The sequence below is a fragment of the Rhipicephalus microplus genome, chromosome 2, assembly GCF_043290135.1.
Source record: "Rhipicephalus microplus isolate Deutch F79 chromosome 2, USDA_Rmic, whole genome shotgun sequence".
Lineage (NCBI taxonomy): Eukaryota > Metazoa > Arthropoda > Arachnida > Ixodida > Ixodidae > Rhipicephalus > Rhipicephalus microplus.
The window spans coordinates 133,528,649-133,548,868 of NC_134701.1; the positions used below are offsets into that span (position 1 = coordinate 133,528,649).

At 47.9% G+C, this 20,220-nt stretch overlaps 38 non-coding genes across 38 annotated transcripts; all 38 read right to left on the bottom strand.

Annotated features, from left to right (window-relative positions):
* Positions 1 to 17: 17 nt before the first annotated feature.
* On the bottom strand, positions 18 to 136 carry TRNAL-UAA (transfer RNA leucine (anticodon UAA)). The gene is made up of 2 exons: positions 99 to 136; positions 18 to 63 (listed from the first exon to the last, which is right to left on the bottom strand). It is a non-coding gene; the product is annotated as a tRNA-Leu (tRNA).
* A 247-nt stretch (positions 137 to 383) lies between these two features.
* On the bottom strand, positions 384 to 502 carry TRNAL-UAA (transfer RNA leucine (anticodon UAA)). Its single transcript has 2 exons — positions 465 to 502; positions 384 to 429 (listed from the first exon to the last, which is right to left on the bottom strand). It is a non-coding gene; the product is annotated as a tRNA-Leu (tRNA).
* A 64-nt stretch (positions 503 to 566) lies between these two features.
* On the bottom strand, positions 567 to 685 carry TRNAL-CAA (transfer RNA leucine (anticodon CAA)). The gene is made up of 2 exons: positions 648 to 685; positions 567 to 612 (listed from the first exon to the last, which is right to left on the bottom strand). It is a non-coding gene; the product is annotated as a tRNA-Leu (tRNA).
* A 795-nt stretch (positions 686 to 1,480) lies between these two features.
* Positions 1,481 to 1,599, bottom strand: TRNAL-UAA (transfer RNA leucine (anticodon UAA)). Its single transcript has 2 exons — positions 1,562 to 1,599; positions 1,481 to 1,526 (listed from the first exon to the last, which is right to left on the bottom strand). It is a non-coding gene; the product is annotated as a tRNA-Leu (tRNA).
* Positions 1,600 to 1,847: 248 nt separating this feature from the next.
* TRNAL-UAG (transfer RNA leucine (anticodon UAG)) lies at positions 1,848 to 1,965 on the bottom strand. The gene is made up of 2 exons: positions 1,928 to 1,965; positions 1,848 to 1,893 (listed from the first exon to the last, which is right to left on the bottom strand). It is a non-coding gene; the product is annotated as a tRNA-Leu (tRNA).
* A 247-nt stretch (positions 1,966 to 2,212) lies between these two features.
* On the bottom strand, positions 2,213 to 2,331 carry TRNAL-CAA (transfer RNA leucine (anticodon CAA)). Its single transcript has 2 exons — positions 2,294 to 2,331; positions 2,213 to 2,258 (listed from the first exon to the last, which is right to left on the bottom strand). It is a non-coding gene; the product is annotated as a tRNA-Leu (tRNA).
* A 433-nt stretch (positions 2,332 to 2,764) lies between these two features.
* TRNAL-UAA (transfer RNA leucine (anticodon UAA)) lies at positions 2,765 to 2,883 on the bottom strand. Its single transcript has 2 exons — positions 2,846 to 2,883; positions 2,765 to 2,810 (listed from the first exon to the last, which is right to left on the bottom strand). It is a non-coding gene; the product is annotated as a tRNA-Leu (tRNA).
* A 613-nt stretch (positions 2,884 to 3,496) lies between these two features.
* TRNAL-CAA (transfer RNA leucine (anticodon CAA)) lies at positions 3,497 to 3,615 on the bottom strand. The gene is made up of 2 exons: positions 3,578 to 3,615; positions 3,497 to 3,542 (listed from the first exon to the last, which is right to left on the bottom strand). It is a non-coding gene; the product is annotated as a tRNA-Leu (tRNA).
* Positions 3,616 to 4,045: 430 nt separating this feature from the next.
* Positions 4,046 to 4,164, bottom strand: TRNAL-CAA (transfer RNA leucine (anticodon CAA)). The gene is made up of 2 exons: positions 4,127 to 4,164; positions 4,046 to 4,091 (listed from the first exon to the last, which is right to left on the bottom strand). It is a non-coding gene; the product is annotated as a tRNA-Leu (tRNA).
* Positions 4,165 to 4,777: 613 nt separating this feature from the next.
* Positions 4,778 to 4,896, bottom strand: TRNAL-UAA (transfer RNA leucine (anticodon UAA)). Its single transcript has 2 exons — positions 4,859 to 4,896; positions 4,778 to 4,823 (listed from the first exon to the last, which is right to left on the bottom strand). It is a non-coding gene; the product is annotated as a tRNA-Leu (tRNA).
* A 247-nt stretch (positions 4,897 to 5,143) lies between these two features.
* On the bottom strand, positions 5,144 to 5,262 carry TRNAL-CAA (transfer RNA leucine (anticodon CAA)). Its single transcript has 2 exons — positions 5,225 to 5,262; positions 5,144 to 5,189 (listed from the first exon to the last, which is right to left on the bottom strand). It is a non-coding gene; the product is annotated as a tRNA-Leu (tRNA).
* Positions 5,263 to 5,691: 429 nt separating this feature from the next.
* TRNAL-CAA (transfer RNA leucine (anticodon CAA)) lies at positions 5,692 to 5,810 on the bottom strand. The gene is made up of 2 exons: positions 5,773 to 5,810; positions 5,692 to 5,737 (listed from the first exon to the last, which is right to left on the bottom strand). It is a non-coding gene; the product is annotated as a tRNA-Leu (tRNA).
* Positions 5,811 to 5,874: 64 nt separating this feature from the next.
* TRNAL-CAA (transfer RNA leucine (anticodon CAA)) lies at positions 5,875 to 5,993 on the bottom strand. Its single transcript has 2 exons — positions 5,956 to 5,993; positions 5,875 to 5,920 (listed from the first exon to the last, which is right to left on the bottom strand). It is a non-coding gene; the product is annotated as a tRNA-Leu (tRNA).
* Positions 5,994 to 6,973: 980 nt separating this feature from the next.
* Positions 6,974 to 7,092, bottom strand: TRNAL-UAA (transfer RNA leucine (anticodon UAA)). Its single transcript has 2 exons — positions 7,055 to 7,092; positions 6,974 to 7,019 (listed from the first exon to the last, which is right to left on the bottom strand). It is a non-coding gene; the product is annotated as a tRNA-Leu (tRNA).
* A 247-nt stretch (positions 7,093 to 7,339) lies between these two features.
* TRNAL-CAA (transfer RNA leucine (anticodon CAA)) lies at positions 7,340 to 7,458 on the bottom strand. Its single transcript has 2 exons — positions 7,421 to 7,458; positions 7,340 to 7,385 (listed from the first exon to the last, which is right to left on the bottom strand). It is a non-coding gene; the product is annotated as a tRNA-Leu (tRNA).
* Positions 7,459 to 8,071: 613 nt separating this feature from the next.
* On the bottom strand, positions 8,072 to 8,190 carry TRNAL-UAA (transfer RNA leucine (anticodon UAA)). The gene is made up of 2 exons: positions 8,153 to 8,190; positions 8,072 to 8,117 (listed from the first exon to the last, which is right to left on the bottom strand). It is a non-coding gene; the product is annotated as a tRNA-Leu (tRNA).
* Positions 8,191 to 8,437: 247 nt separating this feature from the next.
* TRNAL-CAA (transfer RNA leucine (anticodon CAA)) lies at positions 8,438 to 8,556 on the bottom strand. The gene is made up of 2 exons: positions 8,519 to 8,556; positions 8,438 to 8,483 (listed from the first exon to the last, which is right to left on the bottom strand). It is a non-coding gene; the product is annotated as a tRNA-Leu (tRNA).
* A 430-nt stretch (positions 8,557 to 8,986) lies between these two features.
* Positions 8,987 to 9,105, bottom strand: TRNAL-CAA (transfer RNA leucine (anticodon CAA)). Its single transcript has 2 exons — positions 9,068 to 9,105; positions 8,987 to 9,032 (listed from the first exon to the last, which is right to left on the bottom strand). It is a non-coding gene; the product is annotated as a tRNA-Leu (tRNA).
* Positions 9,106 to 9,169: 64 nt separating this feature from the next.
* On the bottom strand, positions 9,170 to 9,288 carry TRNAL-CAA (transfer RNA leucine (anticodon CAA)). Its single transcript has 2 exons — positions 9,251 to 9,288; positions 9,170 to 9,215 (listed from the first exon to the last, which is right to left on the bottom strand). It is a non-coding gene; the product is annotated as a tRNA-Leu (tRNA).
* A 429-nt stretch (positions 9,289 to 9,717) lies between these two features.
* TRNAL-CAA (transfer RNA leucine (anticodon CAA)) lies at positions 9,718 to 9,836 on the bottom strand. The gene is made up of 2 exons: positions 9,799 to 9,836; positions 9,718 to 9,763 (listed from the first exon to the last, which is right to left on the bottom strand). It is a non-coding gene; the product is annotated as a tRNA-Leu (tRNA).
* A 429-nt stretch (positions 9,837 to 10,265) lies between these two features.
* On the bottom strand, positions 10,266 to 10,384 carry TRNAF-GAA (transfer RNA phenylalanine (anticodon GAA)). Its single transcript has 2 exons — positions 10,347 to 10,384; positions 10,266 to 10,311 (listed from the first exon to the last, which is right to left on the bottom strand). It is a non-coding gene; the product is annotated as a tRNA-Phe (tRNA).
* A 65-nt stretch (positions 10,385 to 10,449) lies between these two features.
* TRNAL-CAA (transfer RNA leucine (anticodon CAA)) lies at positions 10,450 to 10,568 on the bottom strand. Its single transcript has 2 exons — positions 10,531 to 10,568; positions 10,450 to 10,495 (listed from the first exon to the last, which is right to left on the bottom strand). It is a non-coding gene; the product is annotated as a tRNA-Leu (tRNA).
* Positions 10,569 to 11,002: 434 nt separating this feature from the next.
* TRNAL-UAA (transfer RNA leucine (anticodon UAA)) lies at positions 11,003 to 11,121 on the bottom strand. Its single transcript has 2 exons — positions 11,084 to 11,121; positions 11,003 to 11,048 (listed from the first exon to the last, which is right to left on the bottom strand). It is a non-coding gene; the product is annotated as a tRNA-Leu (tRNA).
* A 430-nt stretch (positions 11,122 to 11,551) lies between these two features.
* Positions 11,552 to 11,670, bottom strand: TRNAL-UAA (transfer RNA leucine (anticodon UAA)). Its single transcript has 2 exons — positions 11,633 to 11,670; positions 11,552 to 11,597 (listed from the first exon to the last, which is right to left on the bottom strand). It is a non-coding gene; the product is annotated as a tRNA-Leu (tRNA).
* A 799-nt stretch (positions 11,671 to 12,469) lies between these two features.
* TRNAL-UAA (transfer RNA leucine (anticodon UAA)) lies at positions 12,470 to 12,588 on the bottom strand. The gene is made up of 2 exons: positions 12,551 to 12,588; positions 12,470 to 12,515 (listed from the first exon to the last, which is right to left on the bottom strand). It is a non-coding gene; the product is annotated as a tRNA-Leu (tRNA).
* A 247-nt stretch (positions 12,589 to 12,835) lies between these two features.
* TRNAL-CAA (transfer RNA leucine (anticodon CAA)) lies at positions 12,836 to 12,954 on the bottom strand. The gene is made up of 2 exons: positions 12,917 to 12,954; positions 12,836 to 12,881 (listed from the first exon to the last, which is right to left on the bottom strand). It is a non-coding gene; the product is annotated as a tRNA-Leu (tRNA).
* Positions 12,955 to 13,382: 428 nt separating this feature from the next.
* On the bottom strand, positions 13,383 to 13,501 carry TRNAL-CAA (transfer RNA leucine (anticodon CAA)). The gene is made up of 2 exons: positions 13,464 to 13,501; positions 13,383 to 13,428 (listed from the first exon to the last, which is right to left on the bottom strand). It is a non-coding gene; the product is annotated as a tRNA-Leu (tRNA).
* Positions 13,502 to 13,930: 429 nt separating this feature from the next.
* TRNAF-GAA (transfer RNA phenylalanine (anticodon GAA)) lies at positions 13,931 to 14,049 on the bottom strand. Its single transcript has 2 exons — positions 14,012 to 14,049; positions 13,931 to 13,976 (listed from the first exon to the last, which is right to left on the bottom strand). It is a non-coding gene; the product is annotated as a tRNA-Phe (tRNA).
* Positions 14,050 to 14,114: 65 nt separating this feature from the next.
* On the bottom strand, positions 14,115 to 14,233 carry TRNAL-CAA (transfer RNA leucine (anticodon CAA)). Its single transcript has 2 exons — positions 14,196 to 14,233; positions 14,115 to 14,160 (listed from the first exon to the last, which is right to left on the bottom strand). It is a non-coding gene; the product is annotated as a tRNA-Leu (tRNA).
* Positions 14,234 to 14,667: 434 nt separating this feature from the next.
* On the bottom strand, positions 14,668 to 14,786 carry TRNAL-UAA (transfer RNA leucine (anticodon UAA)). Its single transcript has 2 exons — positions 14,749 to 14,786; positions 14,668 to 14,713 (listed from the first exon to the last, which is right to left on the bottom strand). It is a non-coding gene; the product is annotated as a tRNA-Leu (tRNA).
* Positions 14,787 to 15,216: 430 nt separating this feature from the next.
* On the bottom strand, positions 15,217 to 15,335 carry TRNAL-UAA (transfer RNA leucine (anticodon UAA)). The gene is made up of 2 exons: positions 15,298 to 15,335; positions 15,217 to 15,262 (listed from the first exon to the last, which is right to left on the bottom strand). It is a non-coding gene; the product is annotated as a tRNA-Leu (tRNA).
* An 800-nt stretch (positions 15,336 to 16,135) lies between these two features.
* TRNAL-UAA (transfer RNA leucine (anticodon UAA)) lies at positions 16,136 to 16,254 on the bottom strand. Its single transcript has 2 exons — positions 16,217 to 16,254; positions 16,136 to 16,181 (listed from the first exon to the last, which is right to left on the bottom strand). It is a non-coding gene; the product is annotated as a tRNA-Leu (tRNA).
* Positions 16,255 to 16,501: 247 nt separating this feature from the next.
* TRNAL-CAA (transfer RNA leucine (anticodon CAA)) lies at positions 16,502 to 16,620 on the bottom strand. The gene is made up of 2 exons: positions 16,583 to 16,620; positions 16,502 to 16,547 (listed from the first exon to the last, which is right to left on the bottom strand). It is a non-coding gene; the product is annotated as a tRNA-Leu (tRNA).
* A 614-nt stretch (positions 16,621 to 17,234) lies between these two features.
* TRNAL-CAA (transfer RNA leucine (anticodon CAA)) lies at positions 17,235 to 17,353 on the bottom strand. The gene is made up of 2 exons: positions 17,316 to 17,353; positions 17,235 to 17,280 (listed from the first exon to the last, which is right to left on the bottom strand). It is a non-coding gene; the product is annotated as a tRNA-Leu (tRNA).
* A 1,530-nt stretch (positions 17,354 to 18,883) lies between these two features.
* On the bottom strand, positions 18,884 to 19,002 carry TRNAL-UAA (transfer RNA leucine (anticodon UAA)). Its single transcript has 2 exons — positions 18,965 to 19,002; positions 18,884 to 18,929 (listed from the first exon to the last, which is right to left on the bottom strand). It is a non-coding gene; the product is annotated as a tRNA-Leu (tRNA).
* A 247-nt stretch (positions 19,003 to 19,249) lies between these two features.
* TRNAL-CAA (transfer RNA leucine (anticodon CAA)) lies at positions 19,250 to 19,368 on the bottom strand. The gene is made up of 2 exons: positions 19,331 to 19,368; positions 19,250 to 19,295 (listed from the first exon to the last, which is right to left on the bottom strand). It is a non-coding gene; the product is annotated as a tRNA-Leu (tRNA).
* A 247-nt stretch (positions 19,369 to 19,615) lies between these two features.
* Positions 19,616 to 19,733, bottom strand: TRNAL-UAG (transfer RNA leucine (anticodon UAG)). The gene is made up of 2 exons: positions 19,696 to 19,733; positions 19,616 to 19,661 (listed from the first exon to the last, which is right to left on the bottom strand). It is a non-coding gene; the product is annotated as a tRNA-Leu (tRNA).
* Positions 19,734 to 19,978: 245 nt separating this feature from the next.
* Positions 19,979 to 20,097, bottom strand: TRNAL-CAA (transfer RNA leucine (anticodon CAA)). The gene is made up of 2 exons: positions 20,060 to 20,097; positions 19,979 to 20,024 (listed from the first exon to the last, which is right to left on the bottom strand). It is a non-coding gene; the product is annotated as a tRNA-Leu (tRNA).
* Between the last annotated feature and the right edge of the window lie 123 nt (positions 20,098 to 20,220).

The window sequence follows — 20,220 nt, forward strand, 5'->3', positions numbered from 1 at the left end:
GTAAAGTAAAAAAAGTTTGTCAGAAGTGGGGTTCGAACCCACGCCCACATACGTGGACCAGAAGCCTCGTTCAACCCGTATCACTGGGCAAGGTTTCCCTTAAGCCTGGCGCCTTCGACCACTCGGCCATTCTGACACAATATTTCAGCCCAGCAAAAGGAGACACTGACTTTGTTCTGGTAGTAAAGTAAAAAAAAAGTTTGTCAGAATAGAATTCGAACCCACGCCCACATACGTGGACCAGAAGCCTCGTTCAACCCGTATCACCGAGCAAGGTTTCCCTTCAGTCTTGCGCCTTAAACCAGGCAGTCATTCTGACACGATATGGCAGCCTCAGCAAAAGAAGACGCTGACTCTGTGCTGGTAGTAAAGTAAAAAAAGTTTGTCAGAAGTGGGATTCGAACCCACGCCCACGTACGTGGACCAGAAGCCTCGTTCAACCCGTATCACTGGGCAAGGTTTCCCTTAAGTCTGGCGCCTTAGACCACTTGGCCATTCTGATACGATATATCAGCCCCAGCAAAAGGAGACACTGACTTTGTTCTGTTAGTGAAGTAAAAAAAGTTTGTCAGAAGTGGGATTCGAACACACGCCCACATACGTTGACCAGAAGCCTCGTTCAACCCGTATCACTGGGCAAGGTTTCCCTTGAGTCTGGCGCCTTAGACCACTCGGCCATTCTGACACGATATATCAGCCCCAGCAAAAGAAGAGACTGACTTCGTGCTGGTAGTTAAGTAAAAAAAAAAGATTGCCAGAAGTGGGATTCCAACCCACGTCGAAGTACTTGGACCAAAGGCCTCGTTTAAACCGTATCACCGGGCAATGTTTCCCTTAAGTCTGGTGCCTTAGACAACTCGGCCGTTCTGACACGATATATAAGCTGCAGCAAAAGAAGACACTGACTTTGTTCTGGTAGGAAAGTAAAATAGTTTGTCAGAAGTGGGATTCGCACCCACGCACACATGCGTGGACCAGAAGCCTCAACTAGTATGACTGGGCACGGTTTCCCTTGAGTCTAGGACCTTCGACCACTCGGCCATTCTGACACAATATTTCAGCCCAGCAAAAGGAGACACTGACTTTGTGCTGGTAATAAATAAAAAAAAGAGTTTGTCAGAAGTGGGATTCGAACCCACGTCGACATACGTGGACCAAAGGCCTCGTTTAACCCGTATCACCGGGCAATATTTCCCTTACGTCTGGTGCCTCAGACAACTCGGCCGTTCTGACACGATTTGCAAGCTCCAACAAAAGAAGACACTGACTTTGTTCTGGTAGTAAAGTAAAAAAAGTTTGTCAGAAGTGGGATTCGCACCCACGCACACATACGTTGACCTGAAGCCTCGTTCAACTCGTATGACTGGGCACGGTTTCCATTGAGTCTGGCGCCTTAGACCACTCGGCCATTCTGCCACGATATATCCGCCCCAGCAAAAGAAGAGACTGACTTCGTGCTGGCAGTAAAGTAAAAAAACTTTGTCAGAAGTGGGATTCGAACCCACGCACACATACGTGGACCAGAAGCCTCGTTACACTCGTATCACTGTGCAAGGTTTCCCTTAAGCCTGGCGCCTTTGACCACTCGGCCATTCTGACACAATATTTCAGCCCAGCAAAAGGAGACACTGACTTTGTTCTGGTAGTGAAGTAAAAAAAAAGTTTGTCAGAATAGAATTCGAACCCACGCCCACATACGTGGACCAGAAGCCTCGTTCAACCCGTATCACCGAGCAAGGTTTCCCTTCAGTCTTGCGCCTTAAACCAGGCGGCCATTCTGACAAGATTTGTCAGCCTCAGCAAAAGAAGACGCTGACTCTGTGCTGGTAGTAAAGTAAAAAAAGGTTTGTCAGAAGTGGGATTCGAACCCACGCCCACGTACGTGGACCAGAAGCCTCGTTCAACCCGTATCACTGGGCAAGGTTTCCCTAAGTCTGAAGCCTTAGACCACTCGGCCATTCTGACACGATATTTCAGCCCCAGCAAAAGGAGACACTGACTTTGTGCTGGTAGTAAAGTAAAAAAAATGCCGGAAGTGAGATTCGAACCCACGCACACATACGTGGACCTGAAGCCTCGTTAAACTCGCGTCACCGCGCAAGGTTTCCCTTCAGTCTGGCGCCTTAGACCACTCGGCCATTCTGATACGATATATCAGCCCAAGCAAAAGGAGACACTGACTTTGTTCTGTTAGTGAAGTAAAAAAAAAGTTTGTCAGAAGTGGGATTCGAACCCACGCCCACATACGTAGACCAGAAGCCTTGTTCAACCCGTATCACTGGGCAAGGTTTCCCTTGAGTCTGGCACCTTAGACCACTCGGCCATTCTGACACGATATATCAGCCCCAGCAAAAGAAGAGACTGACTTCGTGCTGGTAGTAAAGTAAAAAAAAGATTGTCAGAAGTGGAATTCCAACCCACCTCGACATACTTGGACCAAAGGCCTCGTTTAACCCGTATCACCGGGCAATGTTTCCCTTAAGTCTGGTGCCTTAGACAACTCGGCCATTCTGACAAGATATATAAGCAGCAGCAAAAGAAGACACTGACTTTGTTGTGGTAGTAAAGTAAAAAAGTTTGTCAGAAATGGGATTCGCACCCACGGACACATACGTGGACCAGAAGCCTCGTTCAAGTAGTATGACTGGGCACGGTTTCCCTTGAGTCTAGCGCCTTCGACCACTCGTCCATTCTGACACAATATTTCAGCCCAGCAAAAGGAGACACTGGCTTTGTGCTGGTAGCAAATAAGAAAAAAAGAGTTTGTCAGAAGTGGGATTCGAACCCACGCCCACATACGTGGACCAGAAGCCTCGTTCAACCCGTACAACTGCGCAAAGTTTCCCTTAAGTCTGGCGCCTTAGACCACTCGGCCATTCTGATACGATATGTCAGCCTCAGCAAAAGAAGGCGCTGACTCGGTGCTGGTAGTAAATAAAAACAAAATTGACAGAAGTGAGATTCGAACCCACGCACACTTACGTGGAACAGAAGCCTCGTTCAACTCGCATCACCGGGCAAGGTTTCCCTTCAGTCTGGCGCCTTGGACCACACAGCCATTCTGATACGATATGTCAGCCCCAGCAAAAGGAGACACTGACTTTGTTCTGTTAGTGAAGTAAAAAAAGTTTTTCAGAAGAGGGATTTGAACCCACGCCCACATACGTGGACCAGAAGCCTCGTTCAACTAGTATGACTGGGCACGGTTTCCTTTGGGTCTAGGACCTTCGACCACTCGGCCATTCTGACACAATATTTCAGCCCAGCAAAAGGAGACACTGACTTTGTAATGGTAATAAATAAAAAAAGAGTTTGTCAGAAGTGGGATTCGAACCCACGTCGACATACGTGGACCAAAGGCCTCGTTTAACCCGTATCACCGGGCAATATTTCCCTTAAGTCTGGTGCCTCAGACAACTCGGCCGTTCTGACACGATTTGCAAGCTCCAACAAAAGAAGACACTGACTTTGTTCTGGTAGTAAAGTAAAAAAAGTTTGTCAGAAGTGGGATTCGAACCCACGCCCACATACGTGGTCCAGAAGCCTCGTTCAACCCGTATCACTGGGCAAGGTTTCCCTTGAGTCTGGCGCCTTAGACCACTCGGCCATTCTGACACGATATATCAGCCCCAGCAAAAGAACAGACTGACTTTGTGCTGGCAGTAAAGTAAAAAATTTTGTCAGAAGTGAGATTCGAACCCACGCACACATACGTGGACCAGAAGCCTCGTTCAACCCGTATCACTGGGCAAGGTTTCCCTTAAGCCTGGCGCCTTCGACCACTCGGCCATTCTGACACAATATTTCAGCCCAGCAAAAGGAGACACTGACTTTGTTCTGGTAGTAAAGTAAAAAAAAAAGTTTGTCAGAATAGAATTCGAACCCACGCCCACATACGTGGACCAGAAGCCTCGTTCAACCCCTATCACCGAGCAAGGTTTCCCTTCAGTCTTGCGCCTTAAACCAGGCGGCCATTCTGACACGATATGGCAGCCTCAGCAAAAGAAGACGCTGACTCTGTGCTGGTAGTAAAGTAAAAAAAGTTTGTCAGAAGTGGGATTCGAACCCACGCCCACGTACGTGGACCAGAAGCCTCGTTCAACCCGTATCACTGGGCAAGGTTTCCCTTGAGTCTGGCGCCTTAGACCACTTGGCCATTCTGACACGATATCCCAGCCCCAGCAAAAGAAGACGCTGACTTCGTGCTGGTATTAAAGTAAAAAAATTGTCAGAAGTGGGATTCGAATCCACGCCCACATACGTAGACCAGAAGCCTTGTTCAACCCGTATCACTGGGCAAGGTTTCCCTTGAGTCTTGCACCTTAGACCACTCGGCCATTCTGACACGATATATCAGCCCCAGCAAAAGAAGAGACTGACTTCGTGCTGGTAGTAAAGTAAAAAAAGATTGTCAGAAGTGGAATTCGAACCCACCTCGACATACTTGGACCAAAGGCCTCGTTTAACCCGTATCACCGGGCAATGTTTCCCTTAAGTCTGGTGCCTTAGACAACTCGGCCATTCTGACAAGATATATAAGCAGCAGCAAAAGAAGACACTGACTTTGTTCTGGTAGTAAAGTAAAAAAGTTTGTCAGAAATGGGATTCGCACCCACGCACACATACGTGGACCAGAAGCCTCGTTCAAGTAGTATGACTGGGCACGGTTTCCCTTGAGTCTAGCGCCTTCGACCACTCGGCCATTCTGACACAATATTTCACCCAGCAAAAGGAGACACTGACTTTGTGCTGGTAGCAAATAAGAAAAAAAAGAGTTTGTCAGAAGTGGGATTCGAACCCACGCCCACATACGTGGACCAGAAGCCTCGTTCAACCCGTACAACTGCGCAAAGTTTCCCTTAAGTCTGGCGCCTTAGACCACTCGGCCATTCTGATACGATATGTCAGCCTCAGCAAAAGAAGACGCTGACTCGGTGCTGGTAGTAAATAAAAACAAAATTGACAGAAGTGAGATTCGAACCCACGCACACTTACGTGGAACAGAAGCCTCGTTCAACTCGCATCACCGGGCAAGGTTTCCCTTCAGTCTGGCGCCTTAGACCACACAGCCATTCTGATACGATATGTCAGCCCCAGCAAAAGGAGACACTGACTTTGTTCTGTTAGTGAAGTAAAAAAAGTTTGTCAGAAGAGGGATTCGAACCCACGCCCATATACGTGGACCAGAAGCCTCGTTCAACTAGTATGACTGGGCACGGTTTCCTTTGAGTCTAGCACCTTCGACCACTCGGCCATTCTGACACAATATTTCAGCCCAGCAAAAGAAGACACTGACTTTGTAATGGTAATAAATAAAAAAAGAGTTTGTCAGAAGTGGGATTCGAACCCACGTCGACATACGTGGACCAAAGGCCTCGTTTAACCCGTATCACCGGGCAATATTTCCCTTAAGTCTGGTGCCTCAGACAACTCGGCCGTTCTGACACGATTTGCAAGCTCCAACAAAAAAAACACTGACTTTGTTCTGGTAGTAAAGTAAAAAAAGTTTGTCAGAAGTGGGATTCGAACCCACGCCCACATACGTGGACCAGAAGCCTCGTTCAACCCGTATCACTGGGCAAGGTTTCCCTTCAGTCTTGCGCCCTAAACCAGGCGGCCATTCTGACACGATATGGCAGCCTCAGCAAAAGAAGACGCTGACTCTGTGCTGGTAGTAAAGTAAAAAAAGCTTGTCAGAAGTGGGATTCGAACCCATGCCCACGTACGTGGACCAGAAGCCTCGTTCAACCCGTATCACTGGGCAAGGTTTCCCTTGAGTCTGGCGCCTTAGACCACTTGGCCATTCTGATACGATATATCAGCCCCAGCAAAAGGAGACACTGACTTTTTTCTGTTAGTGAAGTAAAAAAAGTTTGTCAGAAGTGGGATTCGAACCCACGCCCACATACGTTGACCAGAAGCCTCGTTCAACCCGTATCACTGGGCAAGGTTTCCCTTGAGTCTGGCGCCTTAGACCACTCGGCCATTCTGACACGATATATCAGCCCCAGCAAAAGAACAGACTGACTTTGTGCTGGCAGTAAAGTAAAAAATTTTGTCAGAAGTGAGATTCGAACCCACGCACACATACGTGGACCAGAAGCCTCGTTACACTCGTACCACTGGGCAAGGTTTCCCTTAAGCCTGGCGCCTTCGACCACTCGGCCATTCTGACATGATATATCAGCCCCAGCAAAAGAAGAGACTGACTTCGTGCTGGTAGTAAAGCAAAAAAAAAGATTGTCAGAAGTGGGATTCCAACCCACGTCGACATACTTGGACCAAAGGCCTCGTTTAAACCGTATCACCGGGCAATGTTTCCCTTAAGTCTGGTGCCTTAGACAACTCGGCCGTTCTGACACGATATATAAGCTGCAGCAAAAGAAGACACTGACTTTGTTCTGGTAGTAAAGTAAAAAAGTTTGTCAGAAGTGGGATTCGCACCCACGCACACATACGTGGACCAGAAGCCTCGTTCAACTAGTATGACTGGGCACGGTTTCCCTTGAGTCTAGGACCTTCGACCACTCGGCCATTCTGACACAATATTTCAGCCCAGCAAAAGGAGACACTGACTTTGTGCTGGTAATAAATAAAAAAAAGAGTTTGTCAGAAGTGGGATTCGAACCCACGTCGACATACATGGACCAAAGGCCTCGTTTAACCCGTATCACCGGGCAATATTTCCCTTAAGTCTGGTGCCTCAGACAACTCGGCAGTTCTGACACGATTTGCGAGCTCCAACAAAAGAAGACACTGACTTTGTTCTGGTAGTAAAGTTAAAAAAGTTTGTCAGAAGTGGGATTCGCACCCACGCACACATACGTTGACCTGAAGCCTCGTTCAACTCGTATGACTGGGCACGGTTTCCATATAGTCTGGAGCCTTAGACCACTCGGCCGTTCTGACAGGATATTTCAGCCCCAGCAAAAGGAGACACTGACTTTGGGCTGGTAGTAAAGTCAAAAAAGTTTGTCAGAAGTGAGATTCGAACCCACGCCCACATACGTGGACCAGAAGCCTCGTTCAACCCGTATCACTGGGCAAGGTTTCCCTTAAGCCTGGCGCCTTCGACCACTCGGCCATTCTGACACAATATTTCAGCCCAGCAAAAGGAGACACTGACTTTGTTCTGGTAGTAAAGTAAAAAAAAAGTTTGTCAGAATAGAATTCGAACCCACGCCCACATACGTGGACCAGAAGCCTCGTTCAACCCCTATCACCGAGCAAGGTTTCCCTTCTGTCTTGCGCCTTAAACCAGGCGGCCATTCTGACACGATATGGCAGCCTCAGCAAAAGAAGACGCTGACTCTGTGCTGGTAGTAAAGTAAAAAAAGTTTGTCAGAAGTGGGATTCGAACCCACGCCCACGTACGTGGACCAGAAGCCTCGTTCAACCCGTATCACTGGGCAAGGTTTCCCTTGAGTCTGGCGCCTTAGACCACTTGGCCATTCTGACACGATATCCCAGCCCCAGCAAAAGAAGACGCTGACTTCGTGCTGGTATTAAAGTAAAAAAATTGTCAGAAGTGGGATTCGAATCCACGCCCACATACGTAGACCAGAAGCCTTGTTCAACCCGTATCACTGGGCAAGGTTTCCTTTGAGTCTTGCACCTTAGACCACTCGGCCATTCTGACACGATATATCAGCCCCAGCAAAAGAAGAGACTGACTTCGTGCTGGTAGTAAAGTAAAAAAAGATTGTCAGAAGTGGAATTCGAACCCACCTCGACATACTTGGACCAAAGGCCTCGTTTAACCCGTATCACCGGGCAATGTTTCCCTTAAGTCTGGTGCCTTAGACAACTCGGCCATTCTGACAAGATATATAAGCAGCAGCAAAAGAAGACACTGACTTTGTTCTGGTAGTAAAGTAAAAAAGTTTGTCAGAAATGGGATTCGCACCCACGTATACATACGTGGACCAGAAGCCTCGTTCAAGTAGTATGACTGGGCACGGTTTCCCTTGAGTCTAGCGCCTTCGACCACTCGGCCATTCTGACACAATATTTCACCCAGCAAAAGGAGACACTGACTTTGTGCTGGTAGCAAATAAGAAAAAAAAGAGTTTGTCAGAAGTGGGATTCGAACCCACGCCCACATACGTGGACCAGAAGCCTCGTTCAACCCGTACAACTGCGCAAAGTTTCCCTTAAGTCTGGCGCCTTAGACCACTCGGCCATTCTGATACGATATGTCAGCCTCAGCAAAAGAAGACGCTGACTCGGTGCTGGTAGTAAATAAAAACAAAATTGACAGAAGTGAGATTCGAACCCACGCACACTTACGTGGAACAGAAGCCTCGTTCAACTCGCATCACCGGGCAAGGTTTCCCTTCAGTCTGGCGCCTTAGACCACACAGCCATTCTGATACGATATGTCAGCCCCAGCAAAAGGAGACACTGACTTTGTTCTGTTAGTGAAGTAAAAAAAGTTTGTCAGAAGAGGGATTCGAACCCACGCCCATATACGTGGACCAGAAGCCTCGTTCAACTAGTATGACTGGGCACGGTTTCCTTTGAGTCTAGCACCTTCGACCACTCGGCCATTCTGACACAATATTTCAGCCCAGCAAAAGAAGACACTGACTTTGTAATGGTAATAAATAAAAAAAAGAGTTTGTCAGAAGTGGGATTCGAACCCACGTCGACATACGTGGACCAAAGGCCTCGTTTAACCCGTATCACCGGGCAATATTTCCCTTAAGTCTGGTGCCTCAGACAACTCGGCCGTTCTGACACCATTTGCAAGCTCCAACAAAAAAAACACTGACTTTGTTCTGGTAGTAAAGTAAAAAAAGTTTGTCAGAAGTGGGATTCGAACCCACGCCCACATACGTGGACCAGAAGCCTCGTTCAACCCGTATCACTGGGCAAGGTTTCCCTTCAGTCTTGCGCCCTAAACCAGGCGGCCATTCTGACACGATATGGCAGCCTCAGCAAAAGAAGACGCTGACTCTGTGCTGGTAGTAAAGTAAAAAAAGCTTGTCAGAAGTGGGATTCGAACCCACGCCCACGTACGTGGACCAGAAGCCTCGTTCAACCCGTATCACTGGGCAAGGTTTCCCTTGAGTCTGGCGCCTTAGACCACTTGGCCATTCTGATACGATATATCAGCCCCAGCAAAAGGAGACACTGACTTTTTTCTGTTAGTGAAGTAAAAAAAGTTTGTCAGAAGTGGGATTCGAACCCACGCCCACATACGTTGACCAGAAGCCTCGTTCAACCCGTATCACTGGGCAAGGTTTCCCTTGAGTCTGGCGCCTTAGACCACTCGGCCATTCTGACACGATATATCAGCCCCAGCAAAAGAAGAGACTGACTTCGTGCTGGTAGTAAAGTAAAAAAAAAAGATTGCCAGAAGTGGGATTCCAACCCACGTCGACATACTTGGACCAAAGGCCTCGTTTAAACCGTATCACCGGGCAATGTTTCCCTTAAGTCTGGTGCCTTAGACAACTCGGCCGTTCTGACACGATATATAAGCTGCAGCAAAAGAAGACACTGACTTTGTTCTGGTAGGAAAGTAAAATAGTTTGTCAGAAGTGGGATTCGCACCCACGCACACATACGTGGACCAGAAGCCTCAACTAGTATGACTGGGCACGGTTTCCCTTGAGTCTAGGACCTTCGACCACTCGGCCATTCTGACACAATATTTCAGCCCAGCAAAAGGAGACACTGACTTTGTGCTGGTAATAAATAAAAAAAAGAGTTTGTCAGAAGTGGGATTCGAACCCACGTCGACATACGTGGACCAAAGGCCTCGTTTAACCCGTATCACTGGGCAAGGTTTCCCTTGAGTCTGGCGCCTTAGACCACTCGGCCATTCTGACACGATATATCAGCCCCAGCAAAAGAAGAGACTGACTTCGTGCTGGCAGCAAAGTAAAAAAACTTTGTCAGAAGTGGGATTCGAACCCACGCACACATACGTGGACCAGAAGCCTCGTTACACTCGTATCACTGTGCAAGGTTTCCCTTAAGCCTGGCGCCTTCGACCACTCGGCCGATCTGACACAATATTTCAGCCCAGCAAAAGGAGACACTGACTTTGTTCTGGTAGTAAAGTAAAAAAAAGTTTGTCAGAATAGAATTCGAACCCGCGCCCACATACGTGGACCAGAAGCCTCGTTCAACCCGTATCACCGAGCACGGTTTCCCTTCAGTCTTGCGCCTTAAACCAGGCGGCTATTCTGACACGATATATCAGCCCCAGCAAAAGAAGAGACTGACTTCGTGCTGGCAGCAAAGTAAAAAAACTTTGTCAGAAGTGGGATTCGAACCCACGCACACATACGTGGACCAGAAGCCTCGTTAAACTCGCGTCACCGCGCAAGGTTTCCCTTCAGTCTGGCGCCTTAGACCACTCGGCCATTCTGATACGATATATCAGCCCAAGCAAAAGGAGACACTGACTTTGTTCTGTTAGTGAAGTAAAAAAAAGTTTGTCAGAAGTGGGATTCGAACCCACGCCCACATACGTAGACCAGAAACCTTGTTCAACCCGTATCACTGGGCAAGGTTTCCCTTGAGTCTGGCACCTTAGACCACTCGGTCATTCTCACACGATATATCAGCCCCAGCAAAAGAAGAGACTGACTTCGTGCTGGTAGTAAAGTAAAAAAAAGATTGTCAGAAGTGGAATTCCAACCCACCTCGACATACTTGGACCAAAGGCCTCGTTTAACCCGTATCACCGGGCAATGTTTCCCTTAAGTCTGGTGCCTTAGACAACTCGGCCTTTCTGACAAGATATATAAGCAGCAGCAAAAGAAGACACTGACTTTATTCTGGTAGTAAAGTAAAAAAGTTTGTCAGAAATGGGATTTGCACCCACGCACACATACGTGGACCAGAAGCCTCGTTCAAGTAGTATGACTGGGCACGGTTTCCCTTGAGTCTAGCGCCTTCGACCACTCGGCCATTCTGACACAATATTTCAGCCCAGCAAAAGGAGACACTGACTTTGTGCTGGTAGCAAATAAGAAAAAAAAGAGTTTGTCAGAAGTGGGATTCGAACCCACGCCCACATACGTGGACCAGAAGCCTCGTTCAACCCGTACAACTGCGCAAAGTTTCCCTTAAGTCTGGCGCCTTAGACCACTCGGCCATTCTGATACGATATGTCAGCCTCAGCAAAAGAAGACGCTGACTCGGTGCTGGTAGTAAATAAAAACAAAATTGACAGAAGTGAGATTCGAACCCACGCTCACTTACGTGGAACAGAAGCCTCGTTCAACTCGCATCACCGGGCAAGGTTTCCCTTCAGTCTGGCGCCTTAGACCACACAGCCATTCTGACACAATATTTCAGCCCAGCAAAAGGAGACACTGACTTTGTAATGGTAATAAATAAAAAAAGAGTTTGTCAGAAGTGGGATTCGAACCCACGTCGACATACGTGGACCAAAGGCCTCGTTTAACCCGTATCACCGGGCAATATTTCCCTTAAGTCTGGTGCCTCAGACAACTCGGCCGTTCTGACACGATTTGCAAGCTCCAACAAAAGAAGACACTGACTTTGTTCTGGTAGTAAAGTAAAAAAAGTTTGTCAGAAGTGGGATTCGAACCCACGCCCACATACGTGGACCAGAAGCCTCGTTACACTCGTATCACTGGGCAAGGTTTCCCTTAAGCCTGGCGCCTTCGACCACTCGGCCATTCTGACACGATATATCAGCCCCAGCAAAAGAAGAGACTGACTTCGTGCTGGTAGTAAAGCAAAAAAAAAAGATTGTCAGAAGTGGGATTCCAACCCACGTCGACATACTTGGACCAAAGGCCTCGTTTAAACCGTATCACCAGGTAATGTTTCCCTTAAGTCTGGTGCCTTAGACAACTCGGCCGTTCTGACACGATATATAGGCTGCAGCAAAAGAAGACACTGACTTTGTTCTGGTAGTAAAGTAAAAAAGTTTGTCAGAAGTGGGATTCGCACCCACGCACACATACGTGGACCAGAAGCCTCGTTCAACTAGTATGACTGGGCACGGTTTCCCTTGAGTCTAGGACCTTCGACCACTCGGCCATTCTGACACAATATTTCAGCCCAGCAAAAGGAGGCACTGACTTTGTGCTGGTAATAAATAAAAAAAAGAGTTTGTCAGAAGTGGGATTCGAACCCACGTCGACATACATGGACCAAAGGCCTCGTTTAACCCGTATCACCGGGCAATATTTCCCTTAAGTCTGTTGCCTCAGACAACTCGGCAGTTCTGACACGATTTGCGAGCTCCAACAAGAGAAGACACTGATTTTGTTCTGATAGTGAGGTTAAAAAAGTTTGTCAGAAGTGGGATTCGCACCCACGCACACATACGTTGACCTGAAGCCTCGTTCAACTCGTATGACTGGGCACGGTTTCCATTGAGTCTGAAGCCTTAGACCACTCGGCCGTTCTGACAGAATATTTCAGCCCCAGCAAAAGGAGACACTGACTTTGGGCTGGTAGTAAAGTAAAAAAAGTTTGTCAGAAGTGGGATTCGAACCCACGCCCACATACGTGGACCAGAAGCCTCGTTCAACCCGTATCACTGGGCAAGGTTTCCCTTAAGCCTGGCGCCTTCGACCACTCGGCCATTCTGACACAATATTTCAGCCCAGCAAAAGGAGACACTGACTTTGTTCTGGTAGTAAAGTAAAAAAAAAGTTTGTCAGAATAGAATTCGAACCCACGCCCACATACGTGGACCAGAAGCCTCGTTCAACCCCTATCACCGAGCAAGGTTTCCCTTCAGTCTTGCGCCTTAAACCAGGCGGCCATTCTGACACGCTATGGCAGCCTCAGCAAGAGAATACGCTGACTCTGTGCTGGTAGTAAAGTAAAAAAAGTTTGTCAGAAGTGGGATTCGAACCCACGCCCACGTACGTGGACCAGAAGCCTCGTTCAACCCGTATCACTGGGCAAGGTTTCCCTTGAGTCTGGCGCCTTAGACCACTCGGCCATTCTGACACGATATATCAGCCCCAGCAAAAGAAGAGACTGACTTCGTGCTGGTAGTAAAGTAAAAAAAAAGATTGCCAGAAGTGGGATTCCAACCCACGTCGACATACTTGGACCAAAGGCCTCGTTTAAACCGTATCACCGGGCAATGTTTCCCTTAAGTCTGGTGCCTTAGACAACTCGGCCGTTCTGACACGATATATAAGCTGCAGCAAAAGAAGACACTGACTTTGTTCTGGTAGGAAAGTAAAATAGTTTGTCAGAAGTGGGATTCGCACCCACGCACACATACGTGGACCAGAAGCCTCAACTAGTATGACTGGGCACGGTTTCCCTTGAGTCTAGGACCTTCGACCACTCGGCCATTCTGACACAATATTTCAGCCCAGCAAAAGGAGACACTGACTTTGTGCTGGTAATAAATAAAAAAAAGAGTTTGTCAGAAGTGGGATTCGAACCCACGTCGACATACGTGGACCAAAGGCCTCGTTTAACCCGTATCACTGGGCAAGGTTTCCCTTGAGTCTGGCGCCTTAGACCACTCGGCCATTCTGACACGATATATCAGCCCCAGCAAAAGAAGAGACTGACTTCGTGCTGGCAGCAAAGTAAAAAAACTTTGTCAGAAGTGGGATTCGAACCCACGCACACATACGTGGACCAGAAGCCTCGTTACACTCGTATCACTGTGCAAGGTTTCCCTTAAGCCTGGCGCCTTCGACCACTCGGCCGATCTGACACAATATTTCAGCCCAGCAAAAGGAGACACTGACTTTGTTCTGGTAGTAAAGTAAAAAAAAGTTTGTCAGAATAGAATTCGAACCCGCGCCCACATACGTGGACCAGAAGCCTCGTTCAACCCGTATCACCGAGCACGGTTTCCCTTCAGTCTTGCGCCTTAAACCAGGCGGCTATTCTGACACGATATATCAGCCCCAGCAAAAGAAGAGACTGACTTCGTGCTGGCAGCAAAGTAAAAAAACTTTGTCAGAAGTGGGATTCGAACCCACGCACACATACGTGGACCAGAAGCCTCGTTAAACTCGCGTCACCGCGCAAGGTTTCCCTTCAGTCTGGCGCCTTAGACCACTCGGCCATTCTGATACGATATATCAGCCCAAGCAAAAGGAGACACTGACTTTGTTCTGTTAGTGAAGTAAAAAAAAGTTTGTCAGAAGTGGGATTCGAACCCACGCCCACATACGTAGACCAGAAACCTTGTTCAACCCGTATCACTGGGCAAGGTTTCCCTTGAGTCTGGCACCTTAGACCACTCGGTCATTCTCACACGATATATCAGCCCCAGCAAAAGAAGAGACTGACTTCGTGCTGGTAGTAAAGTAAAAAAAAGATTGTCAGAAGTGGAATTCCAACCCACCTCGACATACTTGGACCAAAGGCCTCGTTTAACCCGTATCACCGGGCAATGTTTCCCTTAAGTCTGGTGCCTTAGACAACTCGGCCTTTCTGACAAGATATATAAGCAGCAGCAAAAGAAGACACTGACTTTATTCTGGTAGTAAAGTAAAAAAGTTTGTCAGAAATGGGATTTGCACCCACGCACACATACGTGGACCAGAAGCCTCGTTCAAGTAGTATGACTGGGCACGGTTTCCCTTGAGTCTAGCGCCTTCGACCACTCGGCCATTCTGACACAATATTTCAGCCCAGCAAAAGGAGACACTGACTTTGTGCTGGTAGCAAATAAGAAAAAAAAGAGTTTGTCAGAAGTGGGATTCGAACCCACGCCCACATACGTGGACCAGAAGCCTCGTTCAACCCGTACAACTGCGCAAAGTTTCCCTTAAGTCTGGCGCCTTAGACCACTCGGCCATTCTGATACGATATGTCAGCCTCAGCAAAAGAAGACGCTGACTCGGTGCTGGTAGTAAATAAAAACAAAATTGACAGAAGTGAGATTCGAACCCACGCTCACTTACGTGGAACAGAAGCCTCGTTCAACTCGCATCACCGGGCAAGGTTTCCCTTCAGTCTGGCGCCTTAGACCACACAGCCATTCTGACACAATATTTCAGCCCAGCAAAAGGAGACACTGACTTTGTAATGGTAATAAATAAAAAAAGAGTTTGTCAGAAGTGGGATTCGAACCCACGTCGACATACGTGGACCAAAGGCCTCGTTTAACCCGTATCACCGGGCAATATTTCCCTTAAGTCTGGTGCCTCAGACAACTCGGCCTTTCTGACACGATTTGCAAGCTCCAACAAAAGAAGACACTGACTTTGTTCTGGTAGTAAAGTAAAAAAAGTTTGTCAGAAGTGGGATTCGAACCCACGCCCACATACGTGGACCAGAAGCCTCGTTACACTCGTATCACTGGGCAAGGTTTCCCTTAAGCCTGGCGCCTTCGACCACTCGGCCATTCTGACACGATATATCAGCCCCAGCAAAAGAAGAGACTGACTTCGTGCTGGTAGTAAAGCAAAAAAAAAAAGATTGTCAGAAGTGGGATTCCAACCCACGTCGACATACTTGGACCAAAGGCCTCGTTTAAACCGTATCACCAGGTAATGTTTCCCTTAAGTCTGGTGCCTTAGACAACTCGGCCGTTCTGACACGATATATAGGCTGCAGCAAAAGAAGACACTGACTTTGTTCTGGTAGTAAAGTAAAAAAGTTTGTCAGAAGTGGGATTCGCACCCACGCACACATACGTGGACCAGAAGCCTCGTTCAACTAGTATGACTGGGCACGGTTTCCCTTGAGTCTAGGACCTTCGACCACTCGGCCATTCTGACACAATATTTCAGCCCAGCAAAAGGAGGCACTGACTTTGTGCTGGTAATAAATAAAAAAAAGAGTTTGTCAGAAGTGGGATTCGAACCCACGTCGACATACATGGACCAAAGGCCTCGTTTAACCCGTATCACCGGGCAATATTTCCCTTAAGTCTGTTGCCTCAGACAACTCGGCAGTTCTGACACGATTTGCGAGCTCCAACAAGAGAAGACACTGATTTTGTTCTGATAGTGAGGTTAAAAAAGTTTGTCAGAAGTGGGATTCGCACCCACGCACACATACGTTGACCTGAAGCCTCGTTCAACTCGTATGACTGGGCACGGTTTCCATTGAGTCTGAAGCCTTAGACCACTCGGCCGTTCTGACAGAATATTTCAGCCCCAGCAAAAGGAGACACTGACTTTGGGCTGGTAGTAAAGTAAAAAAAGTTTGTCAGAAGTGGGATTCGAACCCACGCCCACATACGTGGACCAGAAGCCTCGTTCAACCCGTATCACTGGGCAAGGTTTCCCTTAAGCCTGGCGCCTTCGACCACTCGGCCATTCTGACACAATATTTCAGCCCAGCAAAAGGAGACACTGACTTTGTTCTGGTAGTAAAGTAAAAAAAAAGTTTGTCAGAATAGAATTCGAACCCACGCCCACATACGTGGACCAGAAGCCTCGTTCAACCCCTATCACCGAGCAAGGTTTCCCTTCAGTCTTGCGCCTTAAACCAGGCGGCCATTCTGACACGCTATGGCAGCCTCAGCAAGAGAATACGCTGACTCTGTGCTGGTAGTAAAGTAAAAAAAGTTTGTCAGAAGTGGGATTCGAACCCACGCCCACGTACGTGGACCAGAAGCCTCGTTCAACCCGTATCACTGGGCAAGGTTTCCCTTGAGTCTGGCGCCTTAGACCACTTGGCCATTCTGACACGATATCCCAGCCCCAGCAAAAGAAGACACTGATTTCGTGCTGGTATTAAAGTAAAAAAATTGTCAGAAGTGGGATTCGAACCCACGCACACACACCTGGACCAGGAGCCTCGTTTAACCCGTATCACTGAGCAAGGTTTCCCTTAAGTCTGGCGCCTTCCACCACTCGGCCATGCTGACACAATATATCAGCCGCAGCAAAAAAAAAAAACACTGACTTTATGCTGGTAGTAAAGTAAAGAAAAGATTGTCAGAAGTGGCATTCGAACCCACGTCGACATACGTGGACCAAAGGCCTCGTTTAACCCGTATCACCGGGCAATGTTTCCCTAAGTCTGGAGCCTTAGACCACTCGGCCATTCTGACACGATATTTCAGCCCCAGCAAAAGAAGCACTGACTTTGTGCTGGTAGTAGAGTAAAAAAAAATGCCGGAAGTGAGATTCGAACCCACGCGCACATACGTGGACCAGAAGCCTCGTTAAACTCGCGTCACCGCGCAAGGTTTCCCTTCAGTCTGGCGCCTTAGACCACTCGGCAATTCTGATACGATATATCAGCCCAAGCAAAAGGAGACACTGACTTTGTTCTGTTAGTGAAGTAAAAAAAAAGTTTGTCAGAAGTGGGATTCGAACCCACGCCCACATACGTAGACCAGAAGCCTTGTTCAACCCGTATCACTGGGCAAGGTTTCCCTTGAGTCTGGCACCTTAGACCACTCGGCCATTCTGACACGATATATCAGCCCCAGCAAAAGAAGAGACTGACTTCGTGCTGGTGGTAAAGTAAAAAAAAGATTGTCAGAAGTAGAATTCCAACCCACGTCGACATACTTGGACCAAAGGCCTCGTTTAACCCGTATCACCGGGCAATGTTTCCCTTAAATCTGGTGCCTTAGACAACTCGGCCATTCTGACACGATATATAAGCAGCAGCAAAAGAAGACACTGACTTTGTTCTGGTAGTAAAGTAAAAAAGTTTGTCAGAAATGGGATTCGCACCCACGCACACATACGTGGACCAGAAGCCTCGTTCAAGTAGTATGACTGGGCACGGTTTCCCTTGAGTCTAGCGCCTTCGACCACTCGGCCATTCTGACACAATATTTCAGCCCAGCAAAAGGAGACACTGACTTTGTGCTGGTAATAAATAAAAAAAAGAGTTTGTCAGAAGTGGGATTCGAACCCACGTCGACATACGTGGACCAAAGGCCTCGTTTAACCCGTATCACCGGGCAATATTTCCCTTAAGTCTGGTGCCTCAGACAACTCGGCCGTTCTGACACGATTTGCGAGCTCCAACAAAAGAAGACACTGACTTTGTTCTGGTAGTAAAGTAAAAAAAGTTTGTCAGAAGTGGGATTCGCACCCACGCACACATACGTTGACCTGAAGCCTCGTTCAACTCGTATGACTGGGCACGGTTTCCATTGAGTCTGGAGCCTTAGACCACTCGGCAGTTCTGACAGGATATTTCAGCCCCAGCAAAAGGAGACACTGACTTTGGGCTGGTAGTAAAGTAAAAAAAAAAGATTGTCAGAAGTGGGATTCCAACCCACGTCGACATATTGGACCAAAGGCCTCGTTTAAACCGTATCACCAGGTAATGTTTCCCTTAAGTCTGGTGCCTTAGACAACTCGGCCGTTCTGACACGATATATAGGCTGCAGCAAAAGAAGACACTGACTTTGTTCTGGTAGTAAAGTAAAAAAGTTTGTCAGAAGTGGGATTCGCACCCACGCACACATACGTGGACCAGAAGCCTCGTTCAACTAGTATGACTGGGCACGGTTTCTCTTGAGTCTAGGACCTTCGACCACTCGGCCATTCTGACACAATATTTCAGCCCAGCAAAAGGAGGCACTGACTTTGTGCTGGTAATAAATAAAAAAAGAGTTTGTCAGAAGTGGGATTCGAACCCACGTCGACATACATGGACCAAAGGCCTCGTTTAACCCGTATCACCGGGCAATATTTCCCTTAAGTCTGTTGCCTCAGACAACTCGGCAGTTCTGACACGATTTGCGAGCTCCAACAAGAGAAGACACTGATTTTGTTCTGATAGTGAGGTTAAAAAAGTTTGTCAGAAGTGGGATTCGCACCCACGCACACATACGTTGACCTGAAGCCTCGTTCAACTCGTATGACTGGGCACGGTTTCCATTGAGTCTGAAGCCTTAGACCACTCGGCCGTTCTGACAGGATATTTCAGCCCCAGCAAAAGGAGACACTGACTTTGGGCTGGTAGTAAAGTAAAAAAAGTTTGTCAGAAGTGGGATTCGAACCCACGCCCACATACGTGGACCAGAAGCCTCGTTCAACCCGTATCACTGGGCAAGGTTTCCCTTAAGCCTGGCGCCTTCGACCACTCGGCCATTCTGACACAATATTTCAGCCCAGCAAAAGGAGATACTGACTTTGTTCTGGTAGTAAAGTAAAAAAAAAGTTTGTCAGAATAGAATTCGAACCCACGCCCACATACGTGGACCAGAAGCCTCGTTCAACCCCTATCACCGAGCAAGGTTTCCCTTCAGTCTTGCGCCTTAAACCAGGCGGCCATTCTGACACGCTATGGCAGCCTCAGCAAGAGAAGACGCTGACTCTGTGCTGGTAGTAAAGTAAAAAAAGTTTGTCAGAAGTGGGATTCGAACCCACGCCCACGTACGTGGACCAGAAGCCTCGTTCAACCCGTATCACTGGGCAAGGTTTCCCTTGAGTCTGGCGCCTTAGACCACTTGGCCATTCTGACACGATATCCCAGCCCCAGCAAAAGAAGACACTGACTTCGTGCTGGTATTAAAGTAAAAAAATTGTCAGAAGTGGGATTCGAACCCACGCACACACACCTGGACCAGGAGCCTCGTTTAACCCGTATCACTGAGCAAGGTTTCCCTTAAGTCTGGCGCCTTCCACCACTCGGCCATGCTGACACAATATATCAGCCGCAGCAAAAAAAAAACACTGACTTTATGCTGGTAGTAAAGTAAAGAAAAGATTGTCAGAAGTGGGATTCGAACCCACGTCGACATACGTGGACCAAAGGCCTCGTTTAACCCGTATCACCGGGCAATGTTTCCCTAAGTCTGGAGCCTTAGACCACTCGGCCATTCTGACACGATATTTCAGCCCCAGCAAAAGAAGCACTGACTTTGTGCTGGTAGTAGAGTAAAAAAAATGCCGGAAGTGAGATTCGAACCCACGCACACATACGTGGACCAGAAGCCTCGTTAAACTCGCGTCACCGCGCAAGGTTTCCCTTCAGTCTGGCGCCTTAGACCACTCGGCAATTCTGATACGATGTATCAGCCCAAGCAAAAGGAGACACTGACTTTGTTCTGTTAGTGAAGTAAAAAAAAGTTTGTCAGAAGTGGGATTCGAACCCACGCCCACATACGTAGACCAGAAGCCTTGTTCAACCCGTATCACTGGGCAAGGTTTCCCTTGAGTCTGGCACCTTAGACCACTCGGCCATTCTGACACGATATATCAGCCCCAGCAAAAGAAGAGACTGACTTCGTGCTGGTGGTAAAGTAAAAAAAAGATTGTCAGAAGTAGAATTCCAACCCACGTCGACATACTTGGACCAAAGGCCTCGTTTAAC